We start from the raw sequence: 21351 nt of genomic DNA on the forward strand, positions 1-21351 counted from the left end.
ACAGCCATACAAACATCACGACAAACACAACTCCCAGTCTACTCACCTACTCTGCTTCCTCGCCCGCCGGAACCGCGTCACCCGGCCACATCCCCGCACATGCGCAGTTTCTGCTGTTTTTTTTGTTCAAATATCAATAACTTTATCAATACTTGGCAAACTGTGCTGATAACTAACGTGAGGTTTCGCGGGCAGCTTGTACTATGACTGTATAGAAGTACTGTAACATTTTAGCACGTGTTCATTGGCAAGTGGCACACCTAACAAGTGACGTAATGAACGCAGGCGGAGCCTTAGTTTTCTTGTCGCACAATAGGCCCTCCAGGGCACTTTCCCATGATGCCTCAGCTTCTGTGCATCTGATTTGCATGAAATATATTGCTTGGGGAAGATGCTATTTTCGTTTAAATATTTGTTTATTTTAACTGTAAATGTTATTTTTGAAAGTCGTGTTAATATCATAAATATATATAATACACACCTAAAAGAAAGTATGAAAAAAAAAAAATGAAGGTCGCCATATTCTGAGAGGTGACCTCGTACATCCTCCCCGATTTCTCAGCCAGAGAATCGTTAAAAAGGGCTTATGCTGTTTTCAGCACATCATGGACTCCTGTTAGGAGTTTGTGGTGCGGAATCGACATCAAGAGATTTCGAAAGCATAATTTTTGTAAATCGGACTGCCTGTGATCGTTATTCCGGGCGTCCTCATTGTCATAGTAAAAGATAGATTAAAAGAGCAACTTCAATCAGTTTTTGAGTGTCTTCTGCCTCCTTTGTTGTTTTAACTTTACGTAATAAAACGTTTTTTTAGCCTAGTTAAATACCTTATACAGCCCACTTCCTGTTTCTTGTCTGTGTTAACCACTTGCCTACTGGGCTTTTTAAACCCCCCCCTACTGCCCAGACCAATTTTCAGATTTTAGTGCTGTCTTTGAATGACAATTGCGCAGTCATACAACACTGTACCCAAATTAATTTTTTATCATCTTTTCACACAAATAGAGCTTTCTGATGGTGGTATTTGATCACCTCTGGGATTTTTATTTTCTGCTAAACACAAAAAAGATGGAAAATTTTGAAAAAAAAAAAAAAAATCACGTTTCATAGTTTGTTATAAAATTTTGCAAACAGGTAATTTTTCTCCTTCATTTGACGTACGCTGATGAGGCGGCACTGGTGAGCACTGATATGCTGCACTGATAGGTTAAGGCGGCACTGATGGGGACAGATAAGGCGGTGCTGATGGGCACAGATAAGGCGGCACTGATAGGTACCACTGATAGATGGCACTGATAGGTGGCACTGATGTGCAGCACTGGTGATGCACTGATTGTGGGCACTGATTGGTGGCACAGGTGGGCACAGGTGGGCACAGAGGAGCTGGCGGCAGCTCTCCGTGATCGGGACCGATGTCCCTCTCACAGCCGCGGTTGATCAGCTTTTTTTTTCTCCTCACGCTGTCAGCGCGAGGAAAAAAAATAGCCGATTACTGGCTCTGTTTACGTCACATGATCAGCTGCCATTGGCTGACAGCTGATCACGTGGTAAGGGGTCGGGGTCGACCCCTTACTCCGTTCTGTGATCCAGCGAGTCTCATAGAGTCGCTGGTCACAGAGTGTGCCGTGCGCGCCCTGCAGGAGGCACGTAAGCCGCTCGGGCACGGGAGGATGTCAATAGACGTCCTCCCGGCAAAGCAGGTCCGCGCTGTAGCCGCCATTCGGCGGTCCGCGCTGTAGCCGCCATTCGGCTATAGCGCAGATCTGAACAGGTTAATAAGCCTAGGCTTATGACATCATGCACAGCTCTCTCTCACTCTAGTGGGAGTTTGCCAGGAAGGGAGGGGGAATGAGTCATAAGAGGGCCAATGAGAGCTGAAGAGCTGGAGGTGTGTCTGTGTAAATCCAGGATGTGAACAGGCAGCAGCTTCAGCTGCCCACAATTAAAATGGATGCAGTGGAGGGAGATATTTGGCAAGTACAGTATAACAGTATATATAAAATAATATGCAAAGTGGTTGGAGAGAAGCTTCAGAATGGCATAGATGCTTTTATTACAAATGATGTGATACATGATCACAAAATCGTATGAAAAATACAGTTTATAGAGCAATCAAACGATAATCTGATCATTAGTAAAGATCTTTCGAGAACCGATCAGGACAGTTCATCTGAGATTATCTGATCGTACATGCACAATTTTTTTTTTCGTACGATTTTTGTTTGACCGGTAGAGTTGTATATATAGTAAAGTGAACCACCGAAGGTCAACTATATTGCCTTCAACATGTTGCCAACATCCCAAGTCAGTGCATAGGATAAGACCCTAAAGATAGGGAACTTATGTACCCCCCAGTACAGTGGGACTTTATAGGCGAACAGAACGATTACATTTAAGTAAAAAGTCTTATTTATTTAGAAAAAACATAAAAACAAGATATACTAGACATAAATCTCTACAAAAGTGCTTATGCAATGGATTTTCTTTCATATGATTATTGTATACTTCCATCTATAGACATATGTTTCTCTAGAAGCCTGACATGTTTCAGGACGGTGTCCCTTCTTCAGAGGCGTATTGCAGAGAGAAATATTATGTATGTGGAAGATACATTCTGAAAAAACAAATGAGAACAATTTGCATATTATAGCATTATACAGAGCAGAAGAACGTTTCACAGCAACGCATCCAACAATGTCCACCATACATACCAGTAAGATAGTCCTTTAAGACTGAAAACAAGTGCATAAGATGTGCACATGCACAAACTTTTGTGTTGAATAAAAAGAAAAAATACTTTTGATAAAATAGCAGTGGCCGTCGATTGGCCAACTAGCAGATATGATGGCTGTCCCCCGGCTTCAGAAATAGCTCCGCAAAGGCCCCTAAATGGGAGGACGACCCTGCTGAGTCCCCAGAATGACCTTAACCACTTGCCAACCGCCTCACGTCTATATACGTCAACAGAGCAGCACGGGCAGGCAAAATCACGTACCTGATACGTGATGCCTTCCCGCGGGCGGGGGGTCCAATGGGACCCCCCCCCCGGTGCCAGCGGCGGTCGGCATTTGTCTGGCAGCGATCAGAGATGAGGGGGAGGCCATCCGATCATGGCCCCCCCCTCGCGATCGCTCCCAGCCAATGAGAAACATCCCCTGCCTGTGTATAGTACACACAGGCAGAGGATGTGATGTCATCTCTCCTCGGCTCGGCAGTTTCCCTTCCGACGCCGAGGAGAGAAGACATCCGAGTAAGTGTAAAACACTACACAACACAGTAGAACATGCCAGGCACACTAAACACCCCCGATCGCCCCCCGATCCCCCCCCAATCACCCCCCCCCGTCACAAACTGACACCAAGCTGTTTTTTTTCCTGATTACTGATTGGTGTCAGTTTGTGACAGTTAGAAGTGGTAGGGCAGTGAATATTACCCCCCTGTAGGTCTAGGGTACCCCCCTAACCCCCCCTAATAAAGTTTTAACCCCTTGATCACCCCCTGTCACCAGTGTTGCTAAGCGATCATTTTTCTGATCGCTGTATTAGTGTCGCTGGTGACGCTAGTTAGTGAGGTAAATATTTAGGTTCGCCGTCAGCATTTTATAGCGACAGGGACCCCCATATACTACCGAATAAATGTTTTAACCCCTTGATTGCCCCCTAGTTAACCCTTTCACCACTGATCACTGTATAAACGTTACGGGTGACGCTGGTTAGTTTGTTTATTTTTTATAGTGTCAGGGCACCCGCCGTTTATTACCGAATAAAGGTTTAGCCCCCAGATCGCCCGGCGGTGATATGCGTCGCCCCAGGCAGCGTCAGATTAGCGCCAGTACCGCTAACACCCACGCACGCAGCATACGCCTCCCTTAGTGGTATAGTATCTAAACGGATCAATATCTGATCCGATCAGATCTATACTAGCGTCCCCAGCAGTTTAGGGTTCCCAAAAACGCAGTGTTAGCGGGATCAGCCCAGATACCTGCTAGCACCTGCATTTTGCCCCTCCGCCCGGCTCGGCCCACCCAAGTGCAGTATCGATCGATCACTGTCACTTACAAAACACTAAACGCATAACTGCAGCGTTCGCAGAGTCAGGCCTGATCCCTGCGATCGCTAACAGTTTTTTTGGTAGCTTTTTGGTGAAATGGCAAGCACCAGCCCCAGGCAGCGTCAGGTTGGTGCCAGTAGCGCTAACATCCACGCACGCAGCGTACACCTCCCTTAGTGGTATAGTATCTGAACGCATCAATATCTCATCCGATCAGATCTATACTAGCATCCCCAGCAGTTTAGGATTCCCAAAAACGCAGTGTTAGCAGGATCAGCCCAGATACCTGCTAGCACCTGCGTTTTGCCCCTCCGCCCGGCCAAGCCCAGCCCACCCAAGTGCAGTATCGATCGATCACTGTCACTTACAAAACACTAAACACATAACTGCAGCGTTCGCAGAGTCAGGCCTGATCCCTGCGATCGCTAACAGTTTTTTTGGTAGCTTTTTGGTGAAATGGCAAGCACCAGCCCCAGGCAGCGTCAGGTTGGTGCCAGTAGCGCTAACATCCACGCACGCAGCGTACACCTCCCTTAGTGGTATAGTATCTGAACGCATCAATATCTCATCCGATCAGATCTATACTAGCATCCCCAGCAGTTTAGGATTCCCAAAAACGCAGTGTTAGCAGGATCAGCCCAGATACCTGCTAGCACCTGCGTTTTGCCCCTCCGCCCGGCCAAGCCCAGCCCACCCAAGTGCAGTATCGATCGATCACTGTCACTTACAAAACACTAAACACATAACTGCAGCGTTCGCAGAGTCAGGCCTGATCCCTGCGATCGCTAACAGTTTTTTTGGTAGCGTTTTGGTGAACTGGCAAGCGCCAGCGGCCTAGTACACCCCGGTCGTAGTCAAACCAGCACTGCAGTAACACTTGGTGACGTGGCGAGTCCCATAAGTGCAGTTCAAGCTGGTGAGGTGGCAAGCACAAGTAGTGTCGCGCTGCCACCAAGAAGACAAACACAGGCCCGTCGTGCCCATAGTGCCCTTCCTGCTGCATTCACCAATCCTAATTGGGAACCCACCACTTCTGCAGCGCCCGTACTTCCCCCATTCACATCCCCAACCAAATGCAGTCGGCTGCATGAGAGGCATTTTCTTTATGTCCTCCTGAGTACCCCTACCCAACGAACCCCCCCAAAAAAGATGTTGTGTCTGCAGCAAGCGCGGATATAGGCGTGACACCCGCTATTATTGTCCCTCCTGTCCTGACAATCCTGGTCTTTGCATTGGTGAATGTTTTGAACGCTACCATTCACTAGTTGAGTATTAGCGTAGGGTACAGCATTGCACAGACTAGGCACACTTTCACAGGGTCTCCCAAGATGCCATCGCATTTTGAGAGACCCGAACCTGGAACCGGTTACAGTTATAAAAGTTACAGTTACAAAAAAAAGTGTAAAAAAAAAAAAAAAAAACACAAACAAAAATAAAAAAAAATGAATAGTTGTCGTTTTATTGTTCTCTCTCTCTCTATTCTCTCTCTCTATGGTTCTGCTCTTTTTTACTGTATTCTATTCTGCAATGTTTTATTGTTATTATGTTTTATCATGTTTGCTTTTCAGGTATGCAATTTTTTATACTTTACTGTTCACTGTGCTTTATTGTTAACCATTTTTTTGTCTTCAGGTACGCCATTCACGACTTTGAATGGTTATACCAGAATGATGCCTGCAGGTTTAGGTATCATCTTGGTATCATTCTTTTCAGCCAGCGGTCGGCTTTCATGTAAAAGCAATCCTAGCGGCTAATTAGCCTCTAGACTGCTTTTACAAGCAGTGGGAGGGAATGCCCCCCCCCCACCGTCTTCCATGTTTTTCTCTGGCTCTCCTGTCTCAACAGGGAACCTGAGAATGCAGCCGGTGATTCAGCCAGCTGAGCATAGAGCTGATCAGAGACCAGAGTGGCTCCAAACATCTCTATGGCCTAAGAAACCGGAAGCTACGAGCATTTTATGACTTAGATTTCGCCGGATGTAAACAGCGCCATTGGGAAATTGGGGAAGCATTTTTTCACACCGATCTTGGTGTGGTCAGATGCTTTGAGGGCAGAGGAGAGATCTAGGGTCTAATAGACCCCAATTTTTTCAAAAAAGAGTACCTGTCACTACCTATTGCTATCATAGGGGATATTTACATTCCCTGAGATAACAATAAAAATGATTAAAAAAAAAAATGAAAGGAACAGTTTAAAAATAAGATAAAAAAGCAAAAAAATAATAAAGATCGGTCTGGCGTCAAATGTAAACAGCAATTGCACCATGCATGTGAGGTGTCACCGCGAACGTCAGATTGAGGGCAGTAATTTTAGCAGTAGACCTCCTCTGTAAATCTAAAGTGGTAACCTGTAAAGGCTTTTAAAGGCTTTTAAAAATGTATTAATTTTGTTGCCACTGCACGTTTGTGCGCAATTTTAAAGCATGTCATGTTTGGTATCCATGTACTCGGCCTAAGATCATCTTTTTTATTTCATCAAACATTTGGGCAATATAGTGTGTTTTAGTGCATTAAAATGTAAAAAAGTGTGTTTTTTTCACAAAAAATGCGTTTGAAAAATCGCTGCGCAAATACTGTGTGAAAAAAAAAAATGAAACACCCACCATTTTAATCTGTAGGGCATTTGCTTAAAAAAAATATATAATGTTTGGGGGTTCAAAGTAATTTTCTTGCAAAAAAAAATAATTTTTTCATGTAATCAAAAAGTGTCAGAAAGGGCTTTGTATTCAAGTGGTTAGAAGAGTGGGTGATGTGTGACATAAGCTTCTAAATGTTGTGCATAAAATGCCAGGACAGTTCAAAACCCCCCCAAATGACCCCATTTTGGAAAGTAGACACCCCAAGCTATTTGCTGAGAGGCATGTCGAGTCCATGGAATATTTTATATTGTGACACAAGTTGCAGGAAAGAGTTCAAATTTTTTTTTTTTTTTTTTTGCACAAAGTTGTCACTAAATGATATATTGCTCAAACATGCCATGGGAATATGTAAAATTACACCCCAAAAATACATTCTGTTGCTTCTCCTGAGTATGGGGATACCACATGTGTGGGACTTTTTGGGAGCCTAGCCGCGCACGGGACCCCGAAATCCAAGCACCGCCTTCAGGCTTTCTAAGGGCGTAAATTTTTGAATTCACTCTTCACTGCCTATCACAGTTTCGGAGGCCATGGAATGCCCAGGTGGCACAAACCCCCCCAAATGACCCCATTTTGGAAAGTAGACACCCCAAGCTATTTGCTGAGAGGTATAGTGAGTATTTTGCAGACCTCACTTTTTGTCACAAAGTTTTGAAAATTGAAAAAAGAAAAAAAAAAAAATTTTTTCTGGTCTTTCTTCATTTTCAAAAACAAATGAGAGCTGCAAAATACTCACCATGCCTCTCAGCAAATAGCTTGGGGTGTCTACTTTCCAAAATGGGGTCATTTGGGGGGGGTTTGTGCCATCATGGCATTTTATGGCCTTCAAAACTTTGATAGGCAGCGAGGAGTGAAATCAAAAATTTATGCCCTTAGAAATCCTGAAGGCGGTGCTTGGTTTTTGGGGCCCCGTACGCGGCTAGGCTCCCAAAAAGTCCCACACATGTGGTATCCCCATACTCAGGAGAAGCAGCTGAATGTATTTTGGGGTGCAATTCCTGTGTGAGCAATATATCATTTAGTGACAACTTTTTGTAAATTTTTTTTTTTTTGTCATTATTCAATCACTTGGGACAAAAAAAATAAATATTCAATGGGCTCAACATGCCACTCAGCAGTTTCCTTGGGGTGTCTACTTTCCAAAATGGGGTCATTTGGGGGGGGTTTTGTACTGCCCTGCCATTTTAGCACCTCAAGAAATGACATAGGTAGTCATAAACTAAAAGCTGTGCAAATTCCAGAAAATGTACCCTAGTTTGTAGACGCTATAACTTTTGCGCAAACCAATAAATATACGCTTATTGACATTTTTTTTACCAAAGACATGTGGCCGAATACATTTTGGCCTAAATGTATGACTAAAATTGAGTTTATTGGATTTTTTTTATAACAAAAAGTAGAAAATATCATTTTTTTTCAAAATTTTCGGTCTTTTTCCGTTTATAGCGCAAAAAATAAAAACGGCAGAGGTGATCAAATACCATCAAAAGAAAGCTCTATTTGTGGGAAGAAAAGGACACAAATTTCGTTTGGGTACAGCATTGCATGACCGCGCAATTAGCAGTTAAAGCGACGCAGTGCCGAATTGTAAAAAGTGCTCTGGTCAGGAAGGGGGTAAATCCTTCCGGGGCTGAAGTGGTTAAAAAGAAAAGGAAGAGGAGGTTTTTATATGGAATATCAGATCCTGTCGGCTTATTACATGCATTTTGATTTGCTATAGGTAGCTTTCTCTTTAGTTTTAAACGGCAACTATGGCTTTACCCTATAGCTACAGGGCCGCTCATTCCAAAACTTCTAATTTCAATGGAATAATTAGACAGAACTTAAGACCTCAGGATATCACCAATGCCCCAATCTCTAAGTTAAAGGAAAAACCCTTTATCCTTGTATGTAGACAAGGAGTAGTTATGCGGCTGGAGCTTAGCCATCCAAGCATCATTTCAGGGGCTAATAAGGAAAAAGGCAAGGTATCCCTGCTTCTATCTACCAAGGGGCATATCATGCATAAAAGTATATATGACATTGAAAAGGTTTTTTAATTACTTACTTGTTCGAATTTGGGTATAACGAATGGGCAGCTGGAGCGTAATAAGCCTTAGTAGGTGGGATAACACACTGGACTGCGCAGTGTAGATCGCATGAGAGGTGTCAGCAATGGTGAAATGATGCCATTGCACGTGACGCGCATGCGTCAAACGAGGCAACAAATCCAGGGAAGCTAAATGAATGATGGCCCGAGAGATCTCCAAGGCCGCGGCGTCCCTGGATGATTGCGTCACCGCGCACAGCACAAAGTGCGGTGACGTGGTAACAATGCGATGCCTGCTGCAACGCAGGGCCATAGAACGCCATAGAGGGAAGGGGAAATAAGCCATCACTATGGCAACTAAAGGGGCGGTGCCAAAAGGCAAAACAAAAGAGAAAAGGGGAAAAAGAAAGGCAATCAAGCCATGTTATAGGTTATTACAGGGAATACAGCCGTATAAGGGAGAACAAAATGCATGGATATGTTTAATTTATAATGGAAAGTAAACTAATGAAATGAGGAAATAATGGAGGAAAGGGGACTTCAGAACTTGGGACATCCAATAGTGAGGCCCCAGGGACGAGTCTGCACGGCGCCCACCCAGAACCTAAGCTCTGGGGGAGCGCCATGCAGGCAGGCCCCACCGACGCATGAAACACCGTCATGACATGCCTGCAAACCGGACAAGTCTGAAGTGTAAAAAGATGTCATGCCGTCATCATGTATCATGCCGTTCCGAGGATACTCGCCCACATGTCTGAAAAAAGCCTTTAAAAGAGCCCGGGGTCAATTAAGGCACAACATTCTGTTCTCCAAAAAAACATCTTCTAACTCTCAACCAGCTATTAGAGTAATTACCACTTATAATAAACAGCATGGGATTATTAAAAGCATCCTACAGAAACATCTACTACAAATAGACCCCAATTTAAAACCACATATATCTGCAACACCCACCATTACCTACAGAAAAGCTTGTTCATTAGGGGACCATCTCGTAAAAAGCGAATATACGGGCACTTTTCGATCAGATACATGTAAGAGACTAGGAACTTTCACATGTGGTGGGTGTTCATGTTGCCGCTATATGAACACACAAACCAAATTTAAACTACCCAATGGAAGAATGTATAGGCCGAGACATTTTGCCAATTGCAAGACTTCTGGAGTCATTTATCTGCTAACCTGCCAATGTAAATGTTTTTATGTTGGAAAAACCAAACTAGAGTTTCACAAAAGGTCGGCACGACATATCACTAGCATGAGGCAAGCGGACCTGGACCTCCCTCTGGGGCGACATGTGCGAGACCACCACACGGGAAAATTTCCCCTTGTCCATTTCACCATTCTCGACCGAATTCATCCGGATACGAGAGGTGGTGATTGGAACAAGATCTTGCTCCAGAGGGAGGTCCTTTGGATCGCGAGCCTCAATGCAACACAATTTCCAGGTTTAATACCCAAATGAGTTTCCGTCCTTTTTTGGAGGGTTTTGTTTTGGGAGGATGCGAAAAAGAATAAGAATCCAACACTGCATACCTGAAAACATCCAGGATATGCATTTTTGGAGGACACTCTTGAACAATCCAAAAGTAATGAGACAATTGATTATAATCTGGTGACAAACCCCTCGTATACACTTTTTGAATGTTGTTACCTTTGTTCATGTAATACTGTCAAAATATATTTGTGAATGTGCAATGCTTTACATATTGTATTCAACACATCTATATATCTGTACATGTTATTGACACCCCTTTTTTTCCCCCACTTGAGATAATGCATAAATACTTTATACGCTGTTCTGCATCTGATCATCATTCATGTCACCCATTTGCTGTGCGTCCAGCCATGTCCACTATACTTAATTTATCAGATTATTATTTTTGAGAATTATTACTTCCATATACTTAGATGTACGGTCATTAAAGACATCAATTAATTTTGTCCTTGACATATAACTTTTTCTCAACCCCCCTTTTTATCCTTTTAGTTTCTTGGTTTTGGATTTATCTCCGCCCGCCGCACAGGGGCTATGCCGGCCCCTCCATGATGACGGCATGGCATCTTTTTACACTGCAGACTTGTCCGGTTTGCGGGCATGTCATGACGGTGTTTCGTGCGTCGGTGGGGCCTGCCTGTATGGCGCTCCCCCAAAGCTTAGGTTCTGGGTGGGCGCCATGCAGACTCGTCCCTGGGGCCTCACTATTGGATGTCCCTAGTTCTGAAGTCCCCTTTCCTCCATTATTTCCTCATTTCATTAGTTTAATTTCCATTATAAATTAAATATATCCATGCATTTTGTTCTCCCTTATGCGGCTGTATTCCCTGTAATAACCTATAATGTGGCTTGATTGCCTTTCTTTTTCCCCTTTTCTCTTTTGTTTTGCCTTTTGGCACCGCCCCTTTAGTTGCCATAGTGATGGCTTATTTCCCCTTCCCTCGATGGCGTTCTATGGCCCTGCATTGCAGCAGGCATCGCATTGTTACCACGTCACCGTGCTTTGTGCTGTGCGCAATGACGCAATCATCCAGGGACGCTGCGGCCTTGGAGATCTCTTGGGCCATCATTCATTTAGCTTCCCTGGATTTGTTGCCTCGTTTGACGCATGCGCATCACGCGCAATGGCATCTTTTCACCATTGCTGACACCTCTTATGCGATCTACACTGCGCAGGCGCCAGCGGCTATTTAAAGCCGCTTTCGGCGTCCTGTCCAATGTGTTATCCCACCTACCAAGGCTTATTACGCTCCAGCTGCCCGTTTGTTATACCCAAATTCGAACAAGTAAGTAATTAAAAAACCTTTTCAATGTCATATATACTTTTATGCATGATATGCCCCTTGGTAGATAGAAGCAGGGATACCTTGCCTTTTTCCTTATTAGCCCCTGAAATGATGCTTGGATGGCTAAGCTCCAGCCGCATAACTACTCCTTGTCTACATACAAGGATAAAGGGTTTTTCCTTTAACTTAGAGATTGGGGCATTGGTGATATCCTGAGGTCTTAAGTTCTGTCCAATCATTCCATTGAAATTAGAAGTTTTGGAATGAGCGGCCCTGTAGCTATAGGGTAAAGCCATAGTTGCCGTTTAAAACTAAAGAGAAAGCTACCTATAGCAAATCAAAATGCATGTAATAAGCCTACAGGATCTGATATTCCATATAAAAACCTCCTCTTCCTTTTCTTTTTAACCACTTGAGCCCCGGACCATTATGCTGCCTAAGGACCAGAGGTCTTTTTCCAATTTGGCACTGCGTCGCTTTAACTGCTAATTGCGCGGTTATGCAATGCTGTACCCAAACGAAATTTGCGTCCTTTTCTTCCCACAAATAGAGCTTTCTTTTGATGGTATTTGATCACTTCTGCAGTTTTTATTTTTTGCGCTATAAACGGAAAAAGACCGAAAATTTTGAAAAAAAATGATATTTTCTACTTTTTGTTATAAAAAAAATCCAATAAACTCAATTTTAGTCATACATTTAGGCCAAAATGTATTCGGCCACATGTCTTTGGTAAAAAAAATGTCAATAAGCGTATATTTATTGGTTTGCGCAAAAGTTATAGCGTCTACAAACTAGGGTACATTTTCTGGAATTTACACAGCTTTTATTTTATGACTGCCTATGTCATTTCTTGAGGTGCTAAAATGGCAGGGCAGTACAAAACCCCCCCAAATGACCCCATTTTGGAAAGTAGACACCCCAAGGAAATTGCTGATAGGCATGTTGAACCCATTGAATATTTATTTTTTTTGTCCCAAGTGATTGAATAATGACAAAAAAAAAAAAAAAAAAATATTTACAAAAAGTTGTCACTAAATGATATATTGCTCACACAGGCCATGGGCCTATGTGGAATTGCACCCCAAAATATATTCAGCTACTTCTCCTGAGTACGGGGATACCACATGTGTGGGACTTTTTGGGAGCCTAGCCGCGTATGGGACCCCGAAAACCAATCACCGCCTTCAGGATTTCTAAGGGTGTAACTTTTTGATTTCACTCTTCACTGCCTATCACAGTTTCGGAGGCCATGGAATGCCCAGGTGGCACAACCCCCCCCAAATGACCCCATTTTGGAAAGTAGACACCCCAAGCTATTTGCTGAGAGGCATATTGAGTCCATGGAATATTTTATATTTTGACACAAGTTGCGGGAAAGTGACACTTTTTTTTTTTTTTTTTTTTTTTTTGCACAAAGTTGTCACTAAATGATATATTGCTCACACAGGCCATGGGCCTATGTGGAATTGCACCCCAAAATACATTTAGCTGCTTCTCCTGAGTATGGGGATACCACATGTGTGGGACTTTTTGGGAGCCTAGCCGCGTACGGGGCCCCGAAAACCAATCACCGCCTTCAGCGTTTTTAAGGGCGTGAATTTTTGATTTTACTCTTCACTGCCTAACACCGTTTCGGAGGCCATGGAATGCCCAGGTGGCACAAAACCCCCCCAAATGACCCCATTTTGGAAAGTAGACACCCCAAGCTATTTGCTGAGAGGCATGGTGAGTATTTTGCAGCTCTCATTTGTTTTTGAAAATGAAGAAAGACAAGAAAAAACTTTTTTTTTTTTTCTTTTTTCAAATTTCAAAACTTTGTGACAAAAAGTGAGGTCTGCAAAATACTCACTATACCTCTCAGCAAATAGCTTGGGGTGTCTACTTTCCAAAATGGGGTCATTTGGGGGGGTTTTGTGCCACCTGGGCATTCCATGGCCTCCGAAACTGTGATAGGCAGTGAAGAGTGAAATCAAAAATTCACGCCCCTTAGAAAGCCTGAAGGCGGTGCTTGGTTTTCGGGGTCCCGTACACGGCTAGGCTCCCAAAAAGTCTCACACATGTGGTATCCCCGTACTCAGGAGAAGCAGCAGAATGTATTTTGGGGTGTAATTTCACATATTCCCATGGCATGTTTGAGCAATATATCATTTAGTGACAACTTTGTGCAAAAAAAAAAAAAAAAAAAAAAAAAATTTGTCTCTTTCCCGCAACTTGTGTCGCAATATAAAATATTCCATGGACTCGACATGCCTCTCAGCAAATAGCTTGGGGTGTCTACTTTCCAAAATGGGGTCATTTGGGGGGGTTTTGAACTGTCCTGGCATTTTATGCACAACATTTAGAAGCTTATGTCACACATCACCCACTCTTCTAACCACTTGAAGACAAAGCCCTTTCTGACACTTATTTTTTACATGAAAAAGTTTTTTTTTTTTTGCAAGAAAATTACTTTGAACCCCCAAACATTATATATTTTTTTAAAGCAAATGCCCTACAGATTAAAATGGTGGGTGTTTCATTTTTTTTTTTCACACAGTATTTGCGCAGCGATTTTTCAAACGCATTTTTTGGGGAAAAAACACACTTTTTTAAATTTTAATGCACTAAAACACACTATATTGCCCAAATGTTTGATGAAATAAAAAAGATGATCTTAGACCGAGTACATGGATACCAAACATGACATGCTTTACAATTGCGCACAAACGTGCAGTGGCAACAAAATAAATACATTTTTAAAAGCCTTTAAAAGCCTTTACAGGTTACCACTTTAGATCTACAGAGGAGGTCTACTGCAAAAATTACTGCCCTCGATCTGACCTTCGCGGCGATACCTCACATGCATGGTGCAATTGCTGTTTACGTTTGACGACAGACCGCCGCTTGCGTTCGCCTTAGCGCAAGAGCAGGGGGCGACAGGGGTGCTTTTTTTTTTTTTTTTTTTTTTCTTTATTATTTTTTTGCTTTTTTATCTTATTTTTAAACTGTTCCTTTCATTTTTTTTTTTTTTAAATCATTTTTATTGTTATCTCGGGGAATGTAAATATCCCCTATGATAGCAATAGGTAGTGACAGGTACTCTTTTTTGAAAAAATTGGGGTCTATTAGACCCTAGATCTCTCCTCTGCCCTCAAAGCATCTGACCACACCAAGATCGGTGTGATAAAATGCTTCCCCAATTTCCCAATGGCGCTATTTACATCCGGCGAAATCTAAGTCATAAAATGCTCGTAGCTTCCGGTTTCTTAGGCCATAGAGATGTTTGGAGCCACTCTTGTCTCTGATCAGCTCTATGGTCAGCTGGCTGAATCACCGGCTGCATTCTCAGGTTCCCTGTTGAGACAGGAGAGCCAGAGAAAAACACGGAAGACGGTGGGGGGGGGGGGCATTCCCTCCCACGGCTTGTAAAGGCAGTCTAGAGGCTAATTAGCCGCTAGGATTGCTTTTACATGAAAGCCGACCGCTGGCTGAAAAGAATGATACCAAGATGATACCTAAACCTGCAGGCATCATTCTGGTATAACCACTCAAAGTTGTGAATGGCGTACCTGAAGACAAAAAAATGGTTAACAATAAAGCACAGTAAACAATAAAGTATAAATAATTACATACCTGAAAAACAAACATGATAAAACATAATAACAATAACAATAACAATAACAATAAAACACTGCAGAATAGAATACAGTAAAAAAAGAGCAGAACAATAGAGAGAGAGAATAGAGAGAGAGAACAATAAAACGACAACTATTTTTTTTTATTTTATATATATTTTTTTTTTTTTTTACACTTTTTTTGTAACTAACTTTTATAACTGTAACCGGTTCCAGGTTCGGGTCTCTCAAAATGCGATGGCATCTTGGGAGACCCTGTGAAAGTGTGCCTAGTCTGTGCAATGCTGTACCCTACGCTAATACTCAACTAGTGTATGGTAGCGTTCAAAACATTCACCAATGCAAAGACCAGGATTGTCAGGACAGGAGGGACAATAATAGCGGGTGTCACGCCTATATCCGCGTTTGCTGCAGACACAACATCTTTTTGGGGGGGGGTTCGTTGGGTAGGGGTACTCGGGAGCACATAAAAATGCCTCTCATGCAGCCGACTGCATTTCGTTGGGGGATGTGAATGGGGGAAGTACGGGCGCTGCAGAAGTGGTGGGTTCCCAATTAGGATTGGCGAATGCAGCAGGAAGGGCACTATGGGCACGACGGGCCTGTGTTTGTCTTTTTGGTGGCAGCGGGACACTACTTGTGCTTGCCACCTCACCAGCTTGAACTGCACTTATGGGACTCGCCACGTCACCAAGTGTTACTGCAGTGCTGGTTTGACTACGACCGGGGTGTACTAGGCCGCTGGTGCTTGCCAGTTCAATAAAAAGCTTCCAAAAAAACTGTTAGCGATCGCAGGGATCAGGCCTGACTCTGCGAACGCTGCAGTTATGCGTTTAGTGTTTTGTAAGTGACAGTGATCGATCGATACTGCACTTGGGTGGGCTGGACTGGGCCGGGCGGAGGGGCAAAACGCAGGTGCTAGCAGGTATCTGGGTTGATCCCGCTAACACTGCGTTTTTGGGAACCCTAAACTGCTGGGGACGCTAGTATAGATCTGATCTGATCGGATCAGATATTGATCCGTTCAGATACTATACCACTAAAGGAGGCGTATGCTGCGTGCGTGGGTGTTAGTGGTACTGGCGCTAACCTGACGCTGCCTGGGGCCGGTGCTTGCTAGTTCACCAAAATGCTACCAAAAAAACTGTTAGCGATCGCAGGGATCAGGCCTGACTCTGCGAACGCTGCAGTTATGCGTTTAGTGCCTTGTAAGTGTCAGTGATCGATCGATACTGCACTTGGGTGGGCTGGGCTGGGCCGGGCGGAGGGGCACAACGCAGGTGCTAGCAGGTATCTGGGCTGATCCCGCTAACACTGCGTTTTTGGGAACCCTAAACTGCTGGGGACGCTAGTATAGATCTGATCGGATCAGATATTGATCCGATCAGATACTATACCACTAAGGGAGGTGTACGGTGCGTGCGTGGGTGTTAGCGGTACTGGCGCTAACCTGACGCTGCCTGGTGCTTGCTTGCCAGTTCACCAAAATGCTACCAAAAAAACTGTTAGCGATCGCAGGGATCAGGCCTGACTCTGCGAACGCTGCAGTTATGCGTTTAGTGTTTTCTAAGTGACAGTGATCGATCGATACTGCACTTGGGTGGGCTGGGCGGAGGGGCAAAACGCAGGTGCTAGCGGGTATCTGGGCTGATCCCGCTAACACTGTGTTTTTGGGAACCCTAAACTGCTGGGGACGCTAGTATAGATCTGATCAGATCAGATATTGATCCGATCAGATACTATACCACTAAGGGAGGCGCATGCTGCGTGCGTGGGTGTTAGCGGTACTGGCGCTAATCTGACGCTGCCTGGGGCGACGCATATCACCGCCGGGCGATCAGGGGGCTAAACCTTTATTAGGTAATAAACGGCGGGTGCCCTGACACTATAAAAAATAAACGAACTAACCTGCGTCACCCGTAACGGTTATACGGTGATCAGTGGTGAAAGGGTTAACTAGGGGGCAATCAAGGGGTTAAAACATTTATTAGGTAGTATATGGGGGTCCCTGTCACTATAAAACGCTGACGGCGAACTTAAATATTTACCTCACTAACTAGCGTCACCAGCGACACTAATACAGCGATCAGAAAAATGATCGCTTAGCAACACTGGTGACGGGGGGTGATCAAGGGGTTAAAACTTTATTAGGGGGGGTTAGGGGGGTACCCTAGACCTAAAGGGGGGTAATACTCACTGTCCCAACACTGTAACTGTCACAAACTGACACTATGCAGTAATCAGAAAAAAAAAAAAAAAAACCTGCTGGTGTCAGTTTGTGACAGGGGGGGGGGTGATTGGGGGGGGATCGGGGGGCGATCGGGGGGGGGATCGGGGTGTTTTGTATGCCTGGCATGTTCTACTGTGTGTGTGTGTGTGTTGTGCACTCACATTGATGTCTTCTCCCCTCGGCGCTGGAACGGAAACTACCGAGCCGAGGGGAGATGACATCATTTCCTTTGCTGCTGTTTAGCATACAGCAGCAAAGGAGTGTTCCCATTGGCCGGCGGCGATCGCGAGGGGGGGGCCACGAACGGATGGCCTCCCCCTCATCTCGGATCGCCGGAGAACAGAACGGGACCGCTTCGGGCACCGGGGGGGGGTCCGATCGGACCCCCCACCCGCGAGAGGCAAATCACGTACATGTACGTGATTTTGCCTGCCCGTGCCGCCTTGCCGACGTAAATCGGCGTTAGGCGGTCCTTAAGTGGTTAAGGTCATTCTGGGGACTCAGCAGGGTCGTCCTCCCATTTAGGGGCCTTTGCGGAGCTATTTCTGAAGCCGGGGGACAGCCATCATATCTGCTAGTTGGCCAATCGACGGCCACTGCTACTTTATCAAAAGTATTTTTTCTTTTTATTCAACACAAAAGTTTGTGCATGTGCACATCTTATGCACTTGTTTTCAGTCTTAAAGGACTATCTTACTGGTATGTATGGTGGACATTGTTGGATGCGTTGCTGTGAAACGTTCTTCTGCTCTGTATAATGCTATAATATGCAAATTGTTCTCATTTGTTTTTTCAGAATGTATCTTCCACATACATAATATTTCTCTCTGCAATACGCCTCTGAAGAAGGGACACCGTCCTGAAACATGTCAGGCTTCTAGAGAAACATATGTCTATAGATGGAAGTATACAATAATCATATGAAAGAAAATCCATTGCATAAGCACTTTTGTAGAGATTTATGCCTAGTATATCTTGTTTTTATGTTTTTTCTAAATAAATAAGACTTTTTACTTAAATGTAATCGTTCTGTTCGCCTATAAAGTCCAACTGTACTGGGGGGTACATAAGTTCCCTATCTTTAGGGTCTTTTCCTGATCAGTAGAGTTGTAGTTCAAAAATGCAATACAAATACATTACAACACATGACATCACTTCCAATTTTTTATTCTATCATACGAGAATTTTCATGACTTTAGTAAACTGTTCAGGTTCGATCTGCGATTAGCATGCAAAAAATACAGACAATCGTTCGTCCGATAATCTCATCGTGTGCACCAGGCATTAGACCGACCTGGGGAAAAAATCAGTCTTCTTCTGATGAAATCATCAACACAAAGCAGTTTTGAGGGCAGCAGCTCTTTATCCACTTGAAGACCAGGCCTTTTTCTGACATTTGTTTTTTTTGTATTTTTTTGCTAGGAAAATTACTTCGAACCCCCAAACATTATACTTTTTTTTTTTTTTTTTTTTTTTTTTTAGCAGAGACCCTAGAGCAGAGGTCGCCAACACGCGGGCCGCACCCCGCCCACCACCGATGAATGTCCAGCCCGTCAGTGCCATGATTAATTCACAGGCACCCGGCCCACGGACATTTTCGCTGCTGTCCTCTTCATTGAACAGCGGCGAGTGGCGGTTATCTCAGGGCCGGAAAGGTGGCGAAAACTGCTGGTGTTTACTTTTTTCATTAAACAGCTGGTGATTGGTTGCCAGGCAATCCTAGCAACCAATCACCAGCCTGTTAATGTGAAAAGTTAACTTCAGCAGTTCCCGCCCCATCCAGCCCTGTGATATCGATCTCTGCTGCTCTGCTTGCTGTACACCTGTGTAAGGTAGGAGAGTTCCACCTACATAGCAGGGGCGGAACTATAGGGGTTGCTGCAGTTGCACTTGCGACTGGGCCCTGTCGTTCTGCCGCTGTGGGGGGGCCCCAAGACCCGGCATCTCCCCTGCACTCCTCGCTGTCCATTTAACATGCAGGGGGAAGGTGGGAGGAGGCGATCAGCAGCTCTATGGTGCCCACGAGCCGCGGGATCTCCCTGGGGCTTGTATTTCTCTCTTCAAATATATACAGTGGAGATGGGAGGGGCCTCTGACCCGGACATGTATCAGTTTCACTCTTCAGTGAGTCGCTCTGCTTCTACACTGTTGCTGATACATGCCCGGGTCAGAGGCCCCTCCCCTCTCCAGTGGATACAGTTGGAGAGAGAACTACAAGCCCCAGGGAGATCCCGTTGCCCGTGGACTCCATAGAGCTGCCGATTGCTGCCTCCCACCTCCCCCCAGGTGTGGGGGGGGTATAGAGATGTGCTGGAGGTCCAAGGTGCACAGCGGAGACCAGCCAGGTACATGGGAACCTCTGGAAGGGGGGGTGACTGTCTGGGGACCCTGAAGTAAGGGGGGGACCTCTGGGGACCCTGATGTAAGGGGGCTCTCTGGGGACCCTAAGCTAAGGGTGCCTCTGGGGACCCTGAAGTAAGGAGGGGCTCTATGGGGACACTGATGTAAGGAGGGGCCCTCTGGGGACCCTGATGTAAGGAGGGCTCTCTGGGGACACTGATGTAAGGAGGGGCCCTCTGGGGACCCTGATGTAAGGAGGGTTCTCTGGGGACACTGATGTAAGGGGGGCTCTCTGGGGACCCTGATGTAAAGAGGGGCCCTCTGGGGACCCTGATGTATGGGGAGGCTCTCTGTGGACCCTGGTGTAAGGAGGGGCCCTCTGGGGACCCTGATGTATGGGGAGGCTCTCTGTGGACCCTGATGCAAGGGGGGCTCTCTGGGGACCCTGATGTAAGGGGGGCGCTCTGGGGACCCTGATGAAAGGAAGGGCCTCTCTGGGGACCCTGATGTAATGAGGGGCTCTTTGGAAAACCTGATGTAAGGAAGGGGCTCTCTGGGGACCCTGATGTAAGGAGGGGCTCTCTGAGGACCCTGATGTAAGGAGGGGCTCTCTGAGGATCCTGATGAAGGGGGGGGCTCTCTGGGGACCTTGATGTAAGGGGGGACTCTCTGGGGATCCTAATGTAAGTAGGGAGGCTCTCTGAGGATCCTGATGTTAGGGGAGGCTCTCTGGGGACCCTGATGTGAGGCTGCATTCACACCTAAGCGTTTCAAAGTCGCGTGTTTTTTACCGCAATTTTGCTGCGTTGTTTACCATGCTTTTGACGCAATTTTGTTCAGGTCACCAATGTAAAAGGCAGAAAAACGCCTGTGATCTGCCCCAAAGATGTTCTTTTTTGAGCTTAGGGCGTGTTTCAGGCATTTTGCTTCAGGTGACAAAACGCTCAGGTGTGAACAGGTGCCATTGAAATGAATGGGATTTTGCTTGTCTGGCGTTTTTCAGGAGTTTTTTCGGGAGTTTTATGAGCTGAAAATGCTAAGGTGTGAATGCAGCCTAAGGGGGGATCCACACTATGTAACAATTATATAAATATATATTGCTTTGTTACAAAACTGAGATACTCCCAGTAGTGGGAGGGGTTATATAGGGAGTGAACTTCCTGTCTTAGGGTGTGCCAGTGTCCATCACCTGAAGGTGACCTATAACCACATAGTAACTACTATGGCTCTCTGTCCCGTGATGTACTCCAAGAAAATAATTTTACAGGTAAGCTGTTATAAAAATCCTATTATTAACAACAACTTTAAAAATATTTCCATACAGCATATCAGTACCCATATGTGCAGCCCCATCAGTGCAGCCTATCAGTGCCCATCAGTGCAGCCGATCAGTGCAGCCTCATCAGCAGAACCGTTTTTAAGACAGGGCAAAAGGGGCAGCTGCCCTGGGCCCCATCATTGTCATGGGGCCCAAAGCAGCTGCCTCATACTTGCCAACAATCCCAGTTTAAATTCCCTTATCCCTTGAAGTTTTAGTCCCGTGCTGTGTCCTGATATCTCAGTGTAAAGTTCTGTTGCTGCTTCCCAGCTCTGCCCTATTGCCATGTACAGATGACTCACCTGCAGACCCTGTGTTTACATGTACATAATCTGCATTGATATGTAA

The 21351-nt window shown here is 45.0% G+C and overlaps 1 protein-coding gene and 1 non-coding gene across 4 annotated transcripts in view; one reads left to right on the forward strand and one right to left on the reverse strand.

Annotated features, from left to right (window-relative positions):
* Nucleotides 1–233, reverse strand: part of TAF12 (TATA-box binding protein associated factor 12) — a 44364-nt gene extending 44131 nt beyond the window's left edge. Inside the window, exon 1 of one of the 3 annotated variants that reach the window (XM_073616198.1) lies at nucleotides 47–233. The gene's annotated coding sequence lies outside the window, so the exon portion shown is untranslated. The remainder of the gene's footprint in view (nucleotides 1–46) is intronic. The other 2 variants (XM_073616200.1, XM_073616199.1) reach the window with 2 other exon arrangements.
* Nucleotides 234–575: 342 nt separating this feature from the next.
* Nucleotides 576–710, forward strand: LOC141130751 (U11 spliceosomal RNA). The gene has a single exon (XR_012242513.1). It is a non-coding gene; the product is annotated as a U11 spliceosomal RNA (small nuclear RNA).
* Nucleotides 711–21351: the final 20641 nt, after the last annotated feature.

This window comes from Aquarana catesbeiana, linkage group LG02 (assembly GCF_042186555.1).
Source record: "Aquarana catesbeiana isolate 2022-GZ linkage group LG02, ASM4218655v1, whole genome shotgun sequence".
Classification (NCBI taxonomy): domain Eukaryota; kingdom Metazoa; phylum Chordata; class Amphibia; order Anura; family Ranidae; genus Aquarana; species Aquarana catesbeiana.